Source organism: Rhodnius prolixus, unplaced genomic scaffold (assembly GCF_049639745.1).
Source record: "Rhodnius prolixus isolate KJV_2025 unplaced genomic scaffold, Rpr scaffold_9, whole genome shotgun sequence".
In the NCBI taxonomy this organism is placed as follows: Eukaryota; Metazoa; Arthropoda; class Insecta; order Hemiptera; family Reduviidae; genus Rhodnius; species Rhodnius prolixus.
In genome coordinates this window covers 17,047,008-17,067,999 of record NW_027411604.1, presented here as the reverse complement: position 1 = coordinate 17,067,999, position 20,992 = coordinate 17,047,008, and the positions used below count along the sequence as shown (strand labels likewise).

Genomic DNA, 20,992 nt, shown 5'->3' with positions numbered 1-20,992 from the left:
AACGTGTTCACGAGCACTCAACAGTGTTAGTTATCAAGTTGTTTAATTCATTGAAAACTCTTTTAGATGGACCAGTAGTCAATTTTTAAAGTAGATTGTCTTAAAATAAGGAAGTCAAATGTTACTAATTCCACTAAAAAAAAAAAAAAAAAATACTCTGAAATATTTTAAAAAGCTACTATTTTTATAATCTCTATAACAAAAACTTACAGATTAAAATGTTAAGTATAATGGTTGATTAAACTACCTTTTGGGGTTTACGAAAATCTGTCGAGTAGGAAACGAGATATTAAGAGTTAAATTTTGATTTCATTTGAAACAGTGAAATCTTTAACTTCAAATATCTCGAAAACTACTCGAGAGATTTTGTTTATATTTTACATGTACATATATGGAGACTACTTTCGTCTATAATTGTATAAAATTTCGTAAAAATCTGTCGAGTAGGAAACCAGATATTTAGAGTTAACTTTTGGTTTCGTTTGAAACAGTGGAATATTTAATTTCAAATATCTCGAAAACTACTAGTTAGATTTTGTTTATATTTTACATGTGTATGGAGACAACTTTTGTCTATAATTGTATAAAATTTCGTAAAAATCTGTCGAGTAGGAAACCAGATATTTAGAGTTAAATTTTGTGTTCGTTTGAAACAGGGAAATATTTAACTTCAAATATCTCCTAAACTGCTCGATATATTTTGTTTATATTTTACCTGTGTATGGAGACTTCTTTTGTCTATAATAGTATAAAATTCCGTAAAAATCTGTCGAGTAGAAAACGAGATATTTAGAGTTAAATGTTGGGTTCGTTTGAAACGGTGAAATATTTAACTTCAAATATCTCGTAAACTACTAGTTAGATTTTGTTTATATTTTACTTGTATATGGAGACTTTTTTTGTCTATAATTGTATAAAATTTCGTAAAAATCCGTGTAGTAGAAAACGAGATATTTAGAGTTAAATTTTGGTATTGTTTGAAACAGTGAAATATTTAACTTCAAATATCTCGTAAACTACTAGTTAGATTTTGTTTATATTTTACATGTGTATGGAGACAACTTTTGTCTATAATTGTATAAAATTTCGTAAAAATCCGTCGTGTAGGAAACGAGATATTTAGAGTTAAATTTTGGGTTCGTTTGAAACGGTGAAATATTTAACTTCAAATATCTCGTAAACTACTCGAGAGATTTTGTTTATATTTTACATGTATATGGAGACCACTTTTGCCTATAATTGTATAAAATTACGTAAAAATCCGTCGTGTAGGAAACGAGATATTTAGAGTTAAATTTTGGGTTTGTTTGAAACGGTGAAATATTTAACTTCAAATATCTCGTAAACTAGTCGATAGATTTTGTTTATATTTTACTTATATATGGAGACTTCTTTTGTCTATAATTGTATATAATTACGTAAATATCTGTCGAATAGAAAACGAGATATTTAGAGTTACATTTTGATTTCATTTGAAACAGTGAAATCTTTAACTTCAAATATCTCGAAAACTACTCGAGAGATTTTGTTTATATTTTACATGTATATGGAGACTACTTTTGTCTATAATTGTATAAAATTACGTAAAAATCCGTCGTGTAGGAAACGAGATATTTAGAGTTAAATTTTGTTTTCGTTTGGAACAGTGAAATTTTTAACTTCAAATTTCTCGTAAACTACTCGTTAGATTTTGTTTATATTTCACCTGTATATGAAGACATTTTTCGGTTTTAATGTACACAATTTCGTAAAAATCTGTCGTGTAGAAAACGAGATATTTAGTGTTGACGTCTAAAACGCGATGGCGCATTGGTGGTCGATAAGAATAAATTTAATCGATAAATGTAGAATTCCTTCACCGTTTCATATAAATAATGAATGATTTTGTTAAGAATTTTATAGGTTTTCAAATTTTGGATTTTAGAATAAAATTTAGCAGTTAGAATCTCGGAAGATACATTATGAAAATGTCATTTATTTATTTAATGCTTGTTATTTATTGAAGCTCAAACATGTATTTCCTGAGTCTACTCCGGATTATTAATTATTTGCATCATTAAATAAATCTATTTAATGCCGGAAAATCTGCTTCGTTTGCAGTATTTCCTGTCACGAGATTTAATAAAGCGTTTCCTAATTTTTCCAATAAATGATTGAAAATTTACCTTAACAATAGTTTTTATTGGAGTGCTTGATGACTATCTGTAATAAACACTTCTATGAAATAATCACTAAATGATTTAGTAATAAAATTTGTAGATAATTAACGTGTATCTATCAAAGATTTTTATTGCATTCACACATCAGCCGTGTGGAGTTGTGTTTATTATAATTCAATATAGAAAGATCAATGTAGTGATTGTGATAATGTGCATTGATGAAGTCAGTTAATGGTGGAAGTGGTTAGCGCCGTGACTCACGGGTGCACTCTACTGGTGGCAGCCGCAGGAAGTCCTGTTGTCTATGGTGGTACTAGTAGATGCCTTCAACTTTCTCTTTAGATCCTGCAGTACATTCTCTAAACGAACTCACAAAACTATAATAGCCTACCACATTATACATAATATTTAACTATTTCTAAACCAATTAATATTCTGCCCTAATAATCACAGAAACACATAAGTAACGCTATTACACTATAATTTTTTTTGCAGTAATCATTTGATATACTACTCCAACATCACTCTATAAATATTCTCTTTCTTCTACTATTTTTTTGCAGTCTTCGATTGCGATAACCAACAAATTAAAGATGAAATTATTTAACGCTCTAGATGTAAATGAGACTTTATCACTTTTCTCCCTTCTCCGAATGCTCCTCAGGAAGGTAATCTTGCGAAAGAACCAGATTTTAGAAACCAGATTCACTAGGTATTTGTTTCGAGTTTGCCTCATTCCAAATTGATTAATTAATTATTTATTTGCAAAAACTCGAGATTTATAATTTTGGAGAATTGATTCGAAACAATTGGTTTTTTTAATTCAAGCCCATTTAAAGAGATTTCTTTCCTTGTTATTACTTTCTAAGGAATAGCTCTAACTATTTGCATCAAACTGTGTCTACTTATTGTAATTATTCTGCTGAATAAAGGGAACAAACACTTTATTCTTCTTAAAGCACTTGTAAAGGAAAAATACTTTTTTATATTAAAAAAAATATCTCTAAAATTATCTATTTACATTCTAAATATATTTTAGAAACTAAAAAAAGTGAAAACAACTTAAATCTAAGGAAAGAAGAAGTTAAATAAATATCTTTCTACAGATAAAGTAGATGAACTTTATATACTTTCCATGTTGTGGATATTTAATATTTCTTAGATCCTTCTCTCTTCTATTTTTTTTAGGTTACCTCAAAAATTCTGTTTATCATTGGATGGATCCAGATTCAGCTTCATCGCCCAGAGATCTAAAATTGCTTGTTTCGATATCATTAGTGGCTCCACACAAACTCTCTATAGTAAGCGATCTATACAAATGATTCTTTAGTGCTGGACAGGTAATTGTCCGCATTCCACTTTCTTTTTTATATACAGAAATTTGGACAATTTAAAGTGATGATTTGGCCAGTATTGTTTGGCCTGGAAAGAATGATGTATGGCCAAGATTTTTTGCTTTTCAGACAACCTCTAGCTAGGCTGGAAGCATAGTGGAGCAGCGAACAAAGCGGCGATGATAGTTGCTTCAATTCAAAAAGAGACCGACGAGCCGTCGCACTATGCACATAGTGACGAGTTTAGTCGTGTTTCTCCTTTCGACGAGATATGGTGCAGGAATTATTTCTATACGAAAATTCTTCGTTGAAAATTTTGGTATTTACAGCAGCTTAGTAGCTGCAGTGTTCCTTGTTATAAACAGGACTAGACATGAACTTGGTGAATTCCATCACATGTACCAATAACTTCGGCAGCATCCTGGCAAGCTTCATTCATATTTTCGAATGTCTATTTCAACATTTAACTGCATACTAACCAGTGTAGAAGGCATGTTAATCAAGAAAAGGACGAATTTCAATGTTAACCACATTAATCCTGTCCCATTTCTTATCCAACGCAAATCGGTTGTGATGTTGAGAAGATCCTTTTGGTCCCACAGAGGTTTCTTTAAAAAAAAAAACTACACCAATAAATGCAGCAATATCCATTTTAACCTAGAAAAATTGAGCGCGATGAGTGCGAAGAAATCAAACATATTACAACGCGTTGCTCTATCTTCGCTTTGCTCACCACTATGCGCGGTCCCTTATGTTAACTTGTGTTTGTTTTCGCCGCTTTGCTCTTCGCTAACATCTCCGCTTTGCTCTTCGCTAACATCTCCACTTTGCTCGCCGCTCCACTATGTTTCCAGCCTTAGGGTACGTTTACAACGGAGCTGTGAGCATAGATGATAGCAGTGATGCATCAGCGCTTAAAGAAGAACATAATACATTCGAATGTGAGCGTGCACAACGAAGCTGCGACTAGAGACTCATACGCGCTGCTATAAACGAGCATAGATGATAGAATTGAATTTTTCATTTTTCTGCTAGCTGAATTCCAGTATCGGAGCTTCAAAATGGACGTAGAAAAATTATTTAGTGCTGTCTTTACTCATTATTTTTGGTTATTATTTTATTATTTACTTTTAAACAATATTTTGCTTTTTAAATCGTGCTTACATTTATTTTCATGTGTATTTATTTGTTTTTTTTTCAATAAAATCATTACTTACCTAAGAGTAATCACTAGTTTTTCTTCTATAGTTATAGGATTTCCATGACAATTTTTCCAAAGTTTTCTTAATTTTGACCTTATTTTTTCTAAAATATAGTCGAATGTGGGTGGACCCATCCTCTCATATTGAAAAAAACGATCCGGATAATTTCTAAGTTCCTTACATAAATAGTGAAATTCGCCCAAAGTACTTCGTTTTTTATTTACTCTCTTAATGAACACCAGAGATAGGACTGTAAATTTTAAAAAAAAGTGGCACTTTACAGGTAATCTATCCATACCATATTCGAGAAGAACCTCTAATCAAGTTTTTGGCGAAAGAATGCCAAATCTAAGTTATTGATCTCCTTATAAATTGTACACCATGTTTTAAGGGAAATCGTAGGAGTTGTTTTCGTGAAAAACCCAAAACCAGAGAAAACTTAACATTACAACTTTTTTTTTGGTATGCTTTAAATTTCACGTAAAATAGATGAGGAATTATAGACTGTTTTCTATAGAGTCAAAATGATTAAATAAATACTTATTTGCAGTTTCTGAATATTCTCAAAATGTAGATTTGATGCGGAAATGTTTCAAATAAAAATTGAAAAGCATTAACTTGTAATAGGCGCCTTCCTGTTTTCTCGATTGTACGAATCGATTCTCCATCGATAAATCTGAAAGGTCTCTCATACATTTAAGAGTGTTATTTTAGAACAGAATATAGAAGAGCTAAAAATTTAAAAAAAGTGAGCCGCACTAAACTGTAATAATACAGCGTGAACTGGATCCGGAACTTTTAGCATCACAATCTATTGCGCTACCGTCTAGTTAATCTCTTCCAATCAATTGCCACTGAATATTATTATAATTATGATTACAAAATCCAGATATTGGATCTCAGAAAATAGAAGAAGCGAATAAGGTAAAAGTTAATAAGGCATGAAGAAGAATAAGTATATAATCTGACAGACAGGTATAATATGCTCGCTGGCCTCCTGCTAGGACGGGCCTATCTGACAATCAAATGACAGCCGATCTTACTTTCACTCTCCCACACGATGACTGTGTAGAAGTAGATGAAGAGGCCCAGGGTACAGGCAATGTAAAAATAAAAAAGATCATAAGGTGGGTCAGCAGAAATCTTTAAGGCTGTGGGTTCTTTCTTGTGTAATAACACTATGATCGTTGTCGCCTTTCAGTACTTACTCGTAGTTCTTACTACAATATCTTCTACGATTAATTACATTATGCATCCATATATTAATGTATTTCTCAAGATACATATCTTATGAATATTATACATTGTTTACTGAAAGTCTCTGTAAACTTCAAAATGTTAACTTCAATTTAATGTAGATTCATTTTTGACCTGAAATGTAGGCCCAAAAATTTTCTCAAAAAGTGGAGAGCTGTAACATCAATCTTTCTTCCACTTTATTCTTAAAATTTCTTGTCCCAGAACAATGTTTTAAATAATAAATGTTTAAATACAATATACCCGCACACACGACTTAAGCGAACTGAAGTTAACAGGCGTTATCGACTTCTTAAAAGACTACTAGACCAAGGTTCAAAACTTTCACTTAATAACAAACGACTGATTTACAATTCTATACTAAAACCCACCTAGATGTACTAATATTGAACTGTGGGGTTCAACGAAACGCTCCAATCTTTACAGAATTCAATCTCTTCAGTCGAAAATTCTCCGCTCTATCGTTAACGGCTCCATTTTACGTTTCCAATCTAACCATCCACACAGACCTGGAAATTCCGTTTGTAGGTCAGGTTGCACGAACTCGCTATAAAAGTTTTCATCGGAACTTGCACTCTCATTCCAATCCTCTTGTCCGCCACTTATCATCTCATCACCTACCAGATCATCCTCCTGGACGATTAAAACGCCAGTGGCCTCGCGATTTTCTCTCTTCTGAAGAGAGTAGCTAATCCTGGAGACGACTTAGGGAGTGTTATCGCTGGGTAACTTCTCCCCTCAATTAGTGAGTTTGTAGTGGTGTCAGTTATTGTCATTGTTACTAATAGTGTATCTAGCGCTGGTCTAACTTAACAAATAAATTTAAAAAAAAAAAAAAATATATACAATATTTCAAATAAAGGATGACGTAGGAGCCATTGGCTGATTTATAGGGTACATTTTGTAGTTAAGCCTGTACTCAGTGAGCTTGTTGTAATAGTAAAGAGAATCATTTTGTAAGTGTTCAGATCAAGGTGAATTGATTGTTTTCAGGTAGAAAAACAAATGATATGTGTTTGCATTATCTTCATATTCTTCGACCTTCATTCTAATTATTAACTAGCTATCTGTCTATCTCTCACAAGCTCCATGTACTCAGCCTTAATATGACCGTTTCATTACCGTACATTAAATGGCGGAGAAATAATGGAGCAGAAAATTGATCTAGTCCGGTTTCAGTTAATTTACTTTCTAGTTAGAGCCTATAATTTAGTGCTTACTTTTCTTTATCTTTTTGCACCTCTAAAAAGATGCTACATTCTGTCAAATTTCGGGAACTTTAGTCTCTCTGCAATTGTTAGACAAAATGCTACATCTTCTACTTCGCAGTATAGGATTGGCTGTCTACTGACTTAGCTTGGCTGCCCAACTGTAGTGCAAGTTTCATTGGGGCTGTCCATAATATTTTTAGTCTGATTGTTCTTCTTTTTATACTTGGATTTTTTAACACTTATTCTGGCTTCGCTGGCTTGTCTTGGATACCCTCTGATATGCCACCTAGATTTTAAGTAAAGCGTTTAGCTATTTTTAGTCCAAAAACTTACGGTTGAGTCGCATCAAAAAAAGTTTTAAGCGAAATGTGTACAATGATTCAATCTTTAAAGATGGGTGAACGTTTGAAATCAAAATTCAAATGTTTGGAACTTTATTTTCACTGGTAAATACTAGTTTTAAAATTGGGAGAAAAATTTAGATTGTACAGAGTATCTCAAAAATAAATATCAACGAAAAGTCCACACTTGAGGACTTCCTATTTTTGGTTCTACTGTCGCCATTGCTAAAGTTAAGGCCGAAATGCACAAATGATACTTGGATAAGTTCATTTCCCCTTCTTTTCTACCTTGGTCTTTAAGAAGAGGAAAGGAGTGTTTAGGTTTAGGGATTGTTCGAATGCAATTCTGACTCCGGTATTTAGGGATAAAAGGGTTTCTATAACATATTTTAAAGTAATTATGGTTGCTTTTTCAGCTCTCCAAAAAACAGAACATGGTTAATGTGCAAACAAGTCCAAAAATAAACTATCAGATCTTGAGTTTCGTTCTCCAAGGTTTAGTTTCAATTAATAGAAAGTGCTTGATTTGCGTACTCTTATTTTGAAAAGTATTCCTTATTTTGGGAATAAGAATAAATTAACTAGGAATTTTAATAATTGTGTTTAAAAATAAATTTTATTAAACTCCTTTTCAACTATTTTTAAAAATGTGTGTGTGCTTATTTTAACAATATATTATTATTAAATATTCCGTTAGCAGTTTATTTTTAATTTTTAATGATATATTCAGGAATTGTTATTATATGATTAGTTGAATGACTGAACACACGCGATACTGCAGATGGTATTTTATTGTTGTAGTTGGTTATCTCTTTTATTTAATCAACTTTAAACTTTCTCTTACTTCAAGTGGCCAAAAAAATAATTCTTTTAATGCAGTTTTTACTGCACGCTAAACTAAATAACTGCTGCATTTATAATTTAAACGTAAAACAGGCAAAAACCGAGAAGGCAGTTGTCCATTCCTAAGAAATTCTGCCAACTGGTCTCCCATCTCAAAATAGAACACTTTCTATGCTTTAAACACCGTAATAACTTCTAATTTAATAATGTAGAATTACAGCAGATGAACACCTAGTTCAGCATTCCTTCCAGGATGAGTTTCGTCGAGGGTCTCATGGTTATTACAAACAAAGGCCTTTAGAAAAATGATGGCTGATTTGTTGACTACGAGTATCTCTACTGCTTCCTAAGCATATGCTAAGTTTTTAAGAATATTTTGAACTTGTTTAGAAGCATACCGGAATTTTGTTGAATTAGTAATTTAAGAACTTTTGGAAAGAATTCCGTCTGTTTTCGGAGCTTCTTTTCGGCTTCTGAAAAACCTTCTCTCGTTTCTCCTTTTCGAAGAGAGGCACATCATCCACAACTCCCGATTCAGTATTTTTCCGTCGTACTTTATTTGGCACTTTCCAAAACAAGGCTACCCTTCATGTTTACTTTAGCTTTGGCCTCAAAACTAGATAACAGATACAAAACAAGTGGAAATCTAGACGAACTGGAACCCAATTCGGTATTTTTCCGTCGTATTTTGCTTTACACATTCCAAAAGAAGGCAACCCTTCATGTATACTTTAGCTTTGGCCTCAAAACTAGATAACAGATACAAAACAAGTGGAAATCTGACGAACTGGAACCCAATTCGGTATTTTTCCGTCGTATTTTGCTTTACACTTTCCAAATGAAGGCAACCCTTCATGTTTACTTTAGCTTTGGCCTCAAAACTAGATAACAGATACAAAACAAGTGGAAATCTGACGAACTGGAACCCAATTCGGTATTTTTCCGTCGTATTTTGCTTTACACTTTCCAAATGAAGGCAACCCTTCATGTTTACTTTAGCTTTGGCCTCAAAACTAGATAACAGATACAAAACAAGTGGAAATCTAGACGAACTGGAACCCAATTCGGTATTTTTCCGTCGTATTTTGCTTTACACATTCCAAAAGAAGGCAACCCTTCATGTATACTTTAGCTTTGGCCTCAAAACTAGATAACAGATACAAAACAAGTGGAAATCTGACGAACTGGAACCCAATTCGGTATTTTTCCGTCGTATTTTGCTTTACACTTTCCAAATGAAGGCAACCCTTCATGTTTACTTTAGCTTTGGCCGAATTGGGTCCCTTTTTAGGGTTTCTGTTGTGCAGCGAAAGAGAATAATAACTATTTCTTCCATAGCCGCGACCATACAGTAAGATGTCATCATTGCTGGATTACAATTTTTGTAATCCACATCACACGGGTTCTTACAAATCGTTTTTCATCGCTCTCTTCAGCAGCCAACCTACCGGACTGTTGATGGCTGGCCAAAATTCAACCCATGTCTTTCTTATAATCGGCCATTCTCGTATCTGCTGAGTCTGTGTTCGCAATTGCAAATAAATTCTAAAGAAGTGCATAGTAAATTCATTCTAAAAGAATTGTTAAGATAGACACCATTACACTTCTATTTTTGTAGATGTATGCCGCGTGTTTTGTTCTTTTTAAATCACCCGGCATTACATTTGACAGACTTCTAATAAAATGTATATTTTAATTAAAAACTATAAAATCAATTCCTATTAGAATAAATACTAAAATACTACAAACGTATTGAAATCTTTTCAAATTGCAATTGAGAAAATAGTTGTGTAGACAGACAGACGGATGTAAAAGAAATATACAGCTGTGTAAGATATGAAACAATTTATTTTTATTTCTAATGCACTTGGTTGTCTGTAAAGGGTGAAGTTATGAAGAAACGAGGGTCCAGTTTTATTGTGAAGATGATTTACAGTCTTTAAAACCGTATCCCTTCTGAATTATATGCCTTCAAATCGTTCTTACAGCACTCTGGTCCATCTACAAGTCCTAACATCGTTCTTACCATCATAACTTCTTTTATTGAGTTGCATAGCCATTATTGTGAATCATTTCTCAAACTAGACATCATGTCATTAAAATTAAAATACAATAACAAAAAACAAAATTCTTGTTCTTGAAACACAAACTAAATAAATTATCATTTTTTGACACTTTAGATCAGGATAGCAACTCAAATACAACACGGCCCATTTGGTGTTTTTCACTCGTATTTTACCTTTGATTATCTAAAAGAAGGCTACTCTTTTTGTTTACTTTAGCTTTGGCCACAAAAAAAGATGACGTGGATGGAAAAAGTAGAAATCTAGACGAACTGGAACCAAATTCGGTTCTTTTCCGTCGTATTTTACCTTACATCTTCCAAAACAAGCCAGCCTTTCATGTTTACTTTAGCTTTGGCCACAAAAAAAGATGACGTGGATGGAAAAAGTAGAAATCTAGACGAACTGGAACCAAATTCGGTTCTTTTCCGTCGTATTTTACCTTACATCTTCCAAAACAAGCTAGCCTTTCATGTTTACTTTAGCTTTGGCCACAAAAAAAGATGACGTGGATGGAAAAAGTAGAAATCTAGACGAACTGGAACCAAATTCGGTTCTTTTCCGTCGTATTTTACCTTACATCTTCCAAAACAAGCCAGCCTTTCATGTTTACTTTAGCTTTGGCCACAAAAAAAGATGACGTGGATGGAAAAAGTAGAAATCTAGACGAACTGGAACCCAATTCGCTATTTTTCCGTCCTATTTTGCTTTGCACTTTCCAAAAGAAGGCTACCCTTCATGAATATTTTAGCTTTGGCCTGAAAACTAGATAACAGAGACAGAAACAAGTGAAAATCTGGACGAACTGAAGCCCAATTCGCTATTTTTTTCGTTGTATTTTACCTTACATTTTCCAAAAGGAGGCTACCATTGTTTATTTTGTACCTGGCGATTATAGCAGGTGACAGAGAATAAAGTAGTAGAAATCTAGACCAGGGGTTTCAAAATCAATTAAAACACGAGCCAATTGTACAACAGATAAGCTTAATGAGGCCACATCACCTTGACATATTTGATTTGATAGGTATGTTTCTTAACCCGGAGTGCGGTTTTCAATTTTGTTCACTATTGGGATTAGTTTAGATTACGTGACGCTCAATGTGGCAGACATATTGTTTTCACACGTCGACTGGACCCCAGGAAAGGCACTGGTCTACGTGTATACTCGAGGCCGAGACATGCTATGGGCGCCTTAAATAAAAATTTTGGCAGTTGAGTACATGCACAATTAATACTGACTGGCATATCCTCGAAAAGGCGGTAAGAATTTGACTACAGCTGATTTATGCATTTACGAGTAATTGTACACCTTGTGCAGTAAATAGATTATTAGAAGATTATCTTGTGGTTGCGGTGCTCTATTGAGCTCTGTTGGTCAGAATCTAATTAAACGAAGCTTAATACCCTGAGGAGAATGCAGTACACAGACTCGAAGACGAAGTCATTATCGCTAGCTTCTTAGCCACTGTATCCACCCGCCTCCACACTCTACTTGTAGCCACTGACCTTTTGCTCATCCAGTACTACTTAAGATGGTAATGTTTGTATCTGATGTGATGACTAGGTAAGCCGAGCTGTAGAAGGACGAAGTGGAGTCACTCGGCTGCAAGCCACATCACGCTATTATAATTACCTGCACAAAATAGTTTTCTAAGAAGTAGCCTTTTGTTTTATTTAATTAGAAGATTATTTAATTTTGTTTCTATTTTTATTGTCTTCATCCGTTTCAATTAATATCCGCCCGCCATTCTCTATTTTCATTGTAAATTGTCTACTTCCTATTGTAAATATATTAAGCACAGCTGAGCCGGTTTTTGTTGCAGGTTTAATAAATTAAATAGAAGTAATCTTAACCAGATCGTGTTCACCATGAATACGGCAGTGCCTTTTATATCTTGCTTTTATATAACCATGTTGCAAGTTTATTAATTTTTGACCAAATTAGTTTGTATTTTTTTTGTTCCATTTTTCTTTGATTATAAACTAATTTTTGGGGGAAATTCTACTTAAAGTTTCTTCGGATATTCAGCGCCACTGTATATTTCCCTACTGCGGCGACAATCCGTTCAACGAACGAAAACTAAAGACTTGTCCAATAGTAGAACAGCAGCAGCTTGGAAAATCTACTTTCAAACTAGAGTATGTACAAGAGTAATTGATAGATGAATTATTTTAAAGAGAGATATGATGCACTTTGTGAAAAACTATACAATTTTGAATCTGAGTTTGCAATTAATTATTTTAAGTTACACATAATTTGGTGTTGACTCTTTTCTGAATTAGAATTTACATCAAAATCTTATGTATTCTTTATAAATAATAAAAAAAACACTTTTGAAATACATAATTGAGCTATACAGGGTGAACCAGTAAGTATTGTCCATAGGCCTACTGTGTGTACTACATCTAAAGTGGAGTTCAATGACGTATTGGCCAACTTCATATTTTCCATTGTTCTTGAGTGGCGTCACTTGACATTTTTTTTCCTAAAATCATTACTTTTTTCCAATAAAAATGTTATTATTCAGAAAGTTTTAGTCCGAATTCGATTCTGATGACACGGTTAGAAAGACAGATAAATTTTCTAAAAATTGATACCATTTCGAAGCATAAATTATTCTTCAAATAGCCTCAAATCTTCCTCCGGATGCTGGAAAAATAAAAGTAATCGAATTTTTTAAGAAAACTCATTAGGCCCTTATGGGGATCATTATCAGACCTAGGTGCTGGCACTTTTTATAAAAGTTTCCTTGTTTAATGGGCTTTCTAACGGTATATCATTTTCCAGTATTCCTTTTATCTTCGTATGAGAAATTACGTTTGTTTTTGCATGAAAACGTGTTCACGAGCACTCAAGAGTGTTGGTTTATCAAGTTGTTTAATTCATTGAAAACTCTTTCAGATGGACCAGTAGTCAATTTTTAAAGTAGATTGTCTTAAAATAAGGAAGTCAAAGGTTACAAATTGCACTTTAAAAAAAAAAAAAAAAAAAAAAATCTCTGAAATATTTATGAAAATGTTAGGAAATGGTGTCAATTTTTAGTAAATTTATCTGCCTTTCTAACCGTGTCATCAGAATCGAATTCGGACTGAAACTTTCTGAGTAATAACATTTTTATTGGAAAAAAGTAATGATTTTAGGAAAAAAAATGTCAAGTGACGCCACTCAAGAACAATGGAAAATATGAAGTTGGCCAATACGTCATTGAACTCCACTTTAGATGTACTGCACACTGTAGGCCTATGGACAATACTAATATGGTTCACCCTGTATATTTGATAAAAATTCCTTACTTTGGGTGATAAATGCACTACTTTTTCTCAATGTCAAGAATTTTGAATGAAATGGGCTGATAATTTTTTGTATTTAGATGTTGAAATCAAGATAAACTAGACATCAGTGCGAAATGGATTGTTTTAGCAAACTTTAAAATCTTCCATTTGGGGTAGTAAATAGTTTAGAAGGCATGGACATCATATTTAATGGTTTATAAGCTCTTACATTAAAGTGGAATAGGGTTTTAGAAGGAGGTGCACCATTTTCCATCAGAAGTACTGTTAATTCAGTTTTTTCGAAATAATGTTAACCATAAATTTGTACAAGTACATGCGCAATAAGTAAACCAACTTTTAAGGAAATCATGAGAGGTGAGGTCGAAAACAACTCGAGAATTTGGAAAATTGAATTAATAAAGTTGCATTTCTGATTTTCAAAAGCTTATTGTCGGAACGGATGCTGGGCATCTAAATCAGACTTGAACTTGCTGCGTGTTTTTAGTTATTGAATTTTATTGAAGTCACACTTCACAAATGGTCAGATGATTTTGTACAAATCCTTATTTCCTGGACTTGATTCTATGTATATCTCAAAAGCGGATATGGTGAAAATTCGACACAATTATAATAAACAAAGCATCTAGAATTTAGGTCAGTTTTAATAGAAAAGAGTTACTCTTCCTTCTAAAACGAAATCTGGTGTCCTTTGGCCAATTCTCATTATTTTCCATCTTTACATAATTAAGGTAGAAGCAAACTGGACTTAAGATCTTAAATTATGAAATTAGCCAAGTATTCCGCCAAGCCCATTTATATCAAAGTTCATTAGTAAAAACTTTCTTTAACTTATCTAAAATATTGGTTAGATTTAAATCTGTCTGACCTTGTATTGTTACAGTGGACGCATGAATACTAACAGCAGTTTAATTCATTTGACAGTGGAGAAAGTTTATTATGTCCACATGAGATATGTGAAGACTTATCTTGTATACATTGAACGCATGTATCTTGTTGCCACATGTTGCTCTCTGATTCACTAAAGTTACAAAGGATACTTTACGTTATGTCGTAATTATTTATTTATTATGTATTCTTCAAATAATATTTACTATATATTTCACAAGCTATAAAATGTTAAGTAATGTATTTATTTGTATTTTAAACAATTATTTATATTTGAAAAAGATTACTGTTGTTTAAAATTAATGACATCACTTATGTAGCTTTATTTTTTTTGCAAAGAAGTATTTTGACCGTGCAGAATCTTTTATTTGAAGTTTTCAACTGAAATACCTCTTTGGAGGTCATTCCAAGTTCAAAAAAGTGTTCTTTTCAAGTAGCATTTACGTGAATTGGTATGAGTCGTCAATATTATTCAAAATATAACAAAAGGTTGTTATGTTCTAGGTTGATATTTCGACTAAATACCACCAGAAGATGTTACAATACGCATTTTCGGACAAAATATAAAATAAAATCTCCTTAACAAAAACTTACAGTTTTAAATGTTAAGTATAAAGGGTTGATTAAATGCCAAAAGGTACAGAAATCAGCAAGTACCTAATATTTCATTCATACTTCTGTGCCATATTTTTTAGAATGTATTAGATGTTCACAGACCTTTGTGCTGGCCTTTTATAACCTTTTTTATAAATATTTTTCTGTTAGAATATTAAAAGATGTATCTCATCATCATAGTTAGTATTAAAAAGGCATTTCATTTTAATCCTATTCCAAATTATTCTTGTGATTTATCTTTATTCTAAATAATCATCACATTCACTCGCATATTATAAAGAAAAAGGGAAAGTTAGAGTTGATCTTTTACTGCTGTAATTTGAATTACGGAGTTAAAACGAAATTTCAGTCTTGAATTCGTCTTACGGGAGCACAAATTACATAGTTAATAACAAGTAAATAATTCATTTATTTTCAAACTTTAATTTAATGTAGCCCTTTAATTGAGTACTTGTTGTAAAGAAGTTTTATAACCAACTAAAAATATGCATAAGATAAAATAAAGCCAACTTATTTGAATTTCCTTCTTAAGTAAATTGTTTTCTTGAGGAGCTCTAATGTGAAAAGATTTTAAGTAAGTATAAATATAAAACTTGCTAGTGTAAGCCAACTGGTGTGCAGAAAATAATAATCGACATCACGCCCGTTTGATATAAGTGTCGGGATTATTTCTTAAATTAGCTCTTACTATGGGTATATGTTTAATAATATACAAACCACCTATGTACATTCATTTTAACATGTTATATTTCTACAAAATCAAATAATACCATAATAACTTCTAGTTCATGCGCTGAATATAAATATATTATGAATCTTTTACAATCTCTTTTCCACATATTGTTGTAAATAGGTGTTCCACGTCTTGTAATATTATATTGCTCTCTGTAAACATTTCTATTGAATTATTTATTGACATATTCATGAATAAATTATGTATCTATTGAAAGAATTCTATTTTACGAGTTTGTAACGTTAAAGGCAGAATAGTTTCTTGACTAATGTTTAGACTTAGACGTAAGAGAGATCTCTTATTTAAGGAGTCTTATTTTTGTAGCAGTTTTTCCGAATTCTGGTCTCAGAGTTTGAATGATATCCATCTGGGAGATATTTTTGAAACCCAGTCAATGCGCACCGAAAATTAAATAATTCCACTCAAATAATTTTAAAAAACCTGGAAATGATCGATTAATTATTTCTGAAAAACTCATAATTTCTTTTCCCTGAAAGGAAGTATACATTTCTAAGTATAGAATTTAAAAATAATGTATGATTTGAAGAACAGAAAGGTACATCTGCTTGATTACATGATAGAAAAAGACCACTTTCTAAAGAATAGCCATTTTGTGTATGCTTGAAAACATCTAAAGCTCTTATCATTTAATTTTTCTTAGAAAAATCACTCGGAAAACAACTTATTTCCCGATATTAAGAAAAATACTAGCTTCACTGCCTTGGCAATATTTTTAGTAGAAAGGGGATGAAAAAATACATAAAAATGACCTATCGCGTGCTCTTCTTTCTCTTTGATAACTAGTTAAAAAATTGAAATATGATTAATAAACATCAGATTTTGAAATGGCCTAGCACCTTTAATTTTAAAGATATCGAATTGCGGTTTCCAGTTTCTTTCATACATTTTTATACTCTTTAAAACTGTGTATATGAAAATGGGGGTCAACTGCAAACCCCTTACTTTTGGACGCGCGTCAGCCCCGTATGCGGGCAGGAATCTAAAATCAAGTCACATATTCTGAAACTAGAGGTGACGGGCAACAAATTTTTCCTCTACCATTTTTGGCTCAGATTAACCGTTTAAGCATGAAATGCATTTGAGCCGTCATAAAATGAACACCCCTGTATATTATGCTGCGTATCATGAAAGTTAATTTATAATCATTTTATTAACTCATAATGTGCATTCTAATGTTGGGCTTCCTGTACTTAATTTAACATTAAAATGAAGTTAACTTTAACGAATTAGTGGTTTATTTCAATTATCAATAACTATTAACTTTAAAGTTGAGAATCATTTAAAATAAAAAAGTTTTACAATATTTAAATTAGATCAGACTGTGTTATAACATTTAATCAATTACAATGAATACCCATCTTTTAACAATCTACATAATATGGCAAAGCTTAGAAGCCGTTCATTGTCATCAAAGACAAAAGGTTTATACCTACTTGTAATTCAGGAATAGAGAAACAAAAAATCCAAAATTTTATGTTAAAATATTACTTAATTATATGTTTGACAGTAGCGGCCCTGCACCGTGTTTACCATAATTAGTACAGAGTTAAGAGATTGATTACATCCATCTCTTTCCCTAGAAATAGAACGCTAGTATCTTTTATTTTATTTTTTCTCTGTTCCAGAAAAAAAGTTATTAGTGAAAAGATAGATAACCATTTAAAGGTAATTCTTCTGCATTTACAATAGAGAGAATTTTGCATCTTGCCTGCGGAATGGTGGTTTTTCAGGGTCCTTCTCCAACCAAGTATCTCGGGGGGAAGATGATTCTAAGAAGAAATACGCCTTCTTGTGGTATACATCCACAGATAATTTATTACTAAGAACTTTAAAACAAAAATGTATTCTACGAACTATAATACAGTCTTTTGTCTTTTATTATCCATATATTATATCTACTTTTAATAATAATTATTAAATAGTTCAATACATTGATGGCTGAATTTGTCACTCAGTGCATAAACTATTCATTTTACGAGGGTCGTTTGAAAAGTCCGTGCAAAGTCAGAGAGATAGCACTACTGGCGCGTATCGAGGTTATGTTTAGTTAGTAGCATCTCTTGGAAGAACACACACCAAGTTTCAGCCAGATCGGTCTATTTCTTTGTGTTTGGCATTCGTTTGAATCGAGGAAGTCGAGTGATTTTCAAAAAATGGACGAAAAAGAATTTCGTGTGTTGATTAAACACTACTTTATGAAAGGCAAAACGCCTCAGGAGACTAAAGAGAAGCTTGATAAACATTATGGTGACTCTGCACCTTCGATTAGAACAGTTTATAAGTGGTTTCAAAATTTTCGGAGTGGCCATATGGGCACAAGTAACGCTGAACGTTCTGGACGCCCTGTTGAGGTTACTACTCCAGAAATCATTGATAAAATCCATGATATGGTGATGGATGACAGAAGAGTGAAGGTGCGTGAGATTGCTAGTGCTGTGGGCATCTCGAATGAACGGGTACATAATATTTTGCATCAACATTTGGACATGACAAAGCTATCCGCAAGATGGGTGCCGCGATTGCTCACGCTTGACCAAAAACGAAATCGTGTGAAGTGTTGCAAGGACGGTTTGCAGCTGTTCCAGAAGAATCCGCAGGACTTTAAGCGTCGTTTCGTCACTGTGGATGAAACATGGATACATCACTACACTCCTGAGACCAAAGAACAATCTAAATAATGGGTTACCAAGGGGGAATCTGCGCCAAAAAAGGCGAAGACCGTTCCTTCGGCCGGAAAGATTATGGCGACTGTCTTTTGGGATTCGCAAGGAATAATCCTCATCGACTATCTGGAAAAGGGTAAAACTATTACAGGTGCATATTATTCATCGTTATTGGACCGTTTGAAAACCGAGCTGCAAGAAAAACGCCCACGATTGGCCCACAAAAAAGTCCTTTTCCATCACGACAACGCACCAGCTCACACCTCAGCAGTTGTGGTCGCAAAATTAATGGAAATAGGGTTCCAACTCGTTTCACATCCCTCCTATTCTCCAGTCTTGGCTCCCTCGGACTACTATTTGTTCCCCAATATGAAGAAATGGCTGGCGGGAAAAAGATTTTATTCAAACGAGGAGGTGATTGCAGAAACGAATGGCTATTTTTCAGACTTGGACAAATCCTATTATTCGGAAGGGATCAACAAACTAGAGCAGCGTTGGACGAAGTGTATAAGCCTAAAAGGAGACTATGTTGAAAAATAAAAAAGGTTTACCCCAAAAAATTAAGTAGTTTTTATTTTTGCACAGACTTTTCAAACGACCCTCGTATATTGTGAAAAATAGTTTACGTTACAAAAAAAGAATCGCTACAATTATTTTTTTGACGAAATGTAATAACAATATGGTTCCTCTCTCTTTGTCTCCTCCTCCTTGCAACCCACAATCTGCAATCAGAAAAACTATATAAAAATGAGAAATAAATATGCAAATTGATGCGCTAAATGCGCATGCGTGATGTGCGAATAAAGTACCTTATTATAGAAAGTGGAATAAAAGGAAAATTGTGCAAAAATAATTTCTTTTCATTTAAATATTTATTCAATGCGCAATGTTTACAATGGTAGGTTTTTAATTAATTTCTTTAGAGTAACATACTTCCTTCCCATATAATAATACATCAAGTGTGTTTTATTTATTTCCGGTAAGATTTGATACAAAATCCTTCCTTTTTCAAGACCATGTCTGTACCATTTCCATGTGCAGCTTCAGCTTTTATAGATTAAAAAAGAAAAATATTTAGTTATTTGGGTTGGCAAATAAGTTCGTTCGGTTTTTGAGGGTGGAATAAATAACTATTTTTTTGATACACAGAATAAATTTTAATCAATTATATATTGGACCATTCTTATTGATAACTTCTTGCCATTTTTCCACCAACCTCATTATACCACGTTCGTAGAACGTCTTTGGCTTATCGTCGAAAAACCAATCAAAATGTTTTTTTGACAGTCTTCTCGTTATCGAAAGGTTTTCCGTTCATGGAGTTCTGCAAACTATCGGAATAAATGATAATCAGAAGGTGGCCAGGTTCGGTGAATACGGAGGATGAGGCAAAACATCTCAGCAGTTTATTCCGAGTACTCAATGACGTATGCGGTCTGGCGTTGTCGTGGTGGGTGACGACACCTTTGCGATTTTTCCAATTCTGTGGACGTTTTGTGCGGATTGTATGGTCCAATTTGGTTAACTGCAAGCAGTATGCGGTTGAATCAATTGTTTTGCCTGACGGTAACAGCTCGTAATAGATGGCACCTTTATAATCCCACCATACGGAGAACATAGTCTTCTTCGGATGATGCAATTCCACCTTTGAGCTTGTTTACGGCGGCTCACTGCAGGGCTTCCAATGATCTTTTACGCACTACATTATCGTAGATGGTTCATTTTTCATCTCCCGGTACCATACGCTTTAAAAATGGGTCGTTTTCTTGACGTTTCCGCAGCAAGTGGCTAAGTTGTCCTTGGTTACTTCATGCAGTATCCAAAATTTGAGCCGAGAAACGTATCCCAGCCGGCGCAAATGGTTTTTGGAGCTCGTATGGGATATATTAAGGGCACTTGCTATCTCTCTCACCGATTCGCATGGATCTTTATCGATTACGCTCTTGACATCATCTGAATTAATCTCGGTCGGACGACTCTAGGAACGGGGCGCATCATTAATGTCAAAATCTCCAGAACGGAATTTGGCAAACCACTTTTGGCATACGCGTTCTGTTAAGGCATCATCACCCTATACACAACACATCTTTTTATGAGCCTCTGCAGCTCGTTTGCCTTATTTAAAATAATAGAGCAAAACATGACGAAAATGCACTCTATTTTCTTCCATCTTTACAGCTACGCAGCAAGCACTATAGTAATGTTTGTTAAACCGAAATCCATAGAAAGGTTACGCTTAACATAACCTTTCAAATGAACAATCGAGTTGTGCGCTTGCGCCGAGAATACAAAAAAGAAAATCGGAATGAATCTGTACCAAAATAAAAACCGTACGAACTTATTGGCCAACCCATTAATTATTTTAAATACA

The 20,992-nt window shown here is 33.4% G+C and overlaps 1 protein-coding gene and 1 long non-coding RNA gene across 5 annotated transcripts in view; one reads left to right on the top strand and one right to left on the bottom strand.

Moving 5' to 3' along the window:
• LOC141454797 (probable metabotropic glutamate receptor mgl-1) overlaps positions 1–20,992 on the top strand; it is a 133,564-nt gene that overhangs the window by 61,938 nt on the left and 50,634 nt on the right. The gene's annotated exons all lie outside the window — the stretch shown is intronic.
• Positions 18,886–20,992, bottom strand: part of LOC141454801 (uncharacterized) — a 40,836-nt gene continuing 38,729 nt past the window's right edge. Inside the window, exon 3 of the long non-coding RNA XR_012458974.1 lies at positions 18,886–19,343. This is a non-coding gene — a long non-coding RNA (uncharacterized lncRNA). The remainder of the gene's footprint in view (positions 19,344–20,992) is intronic.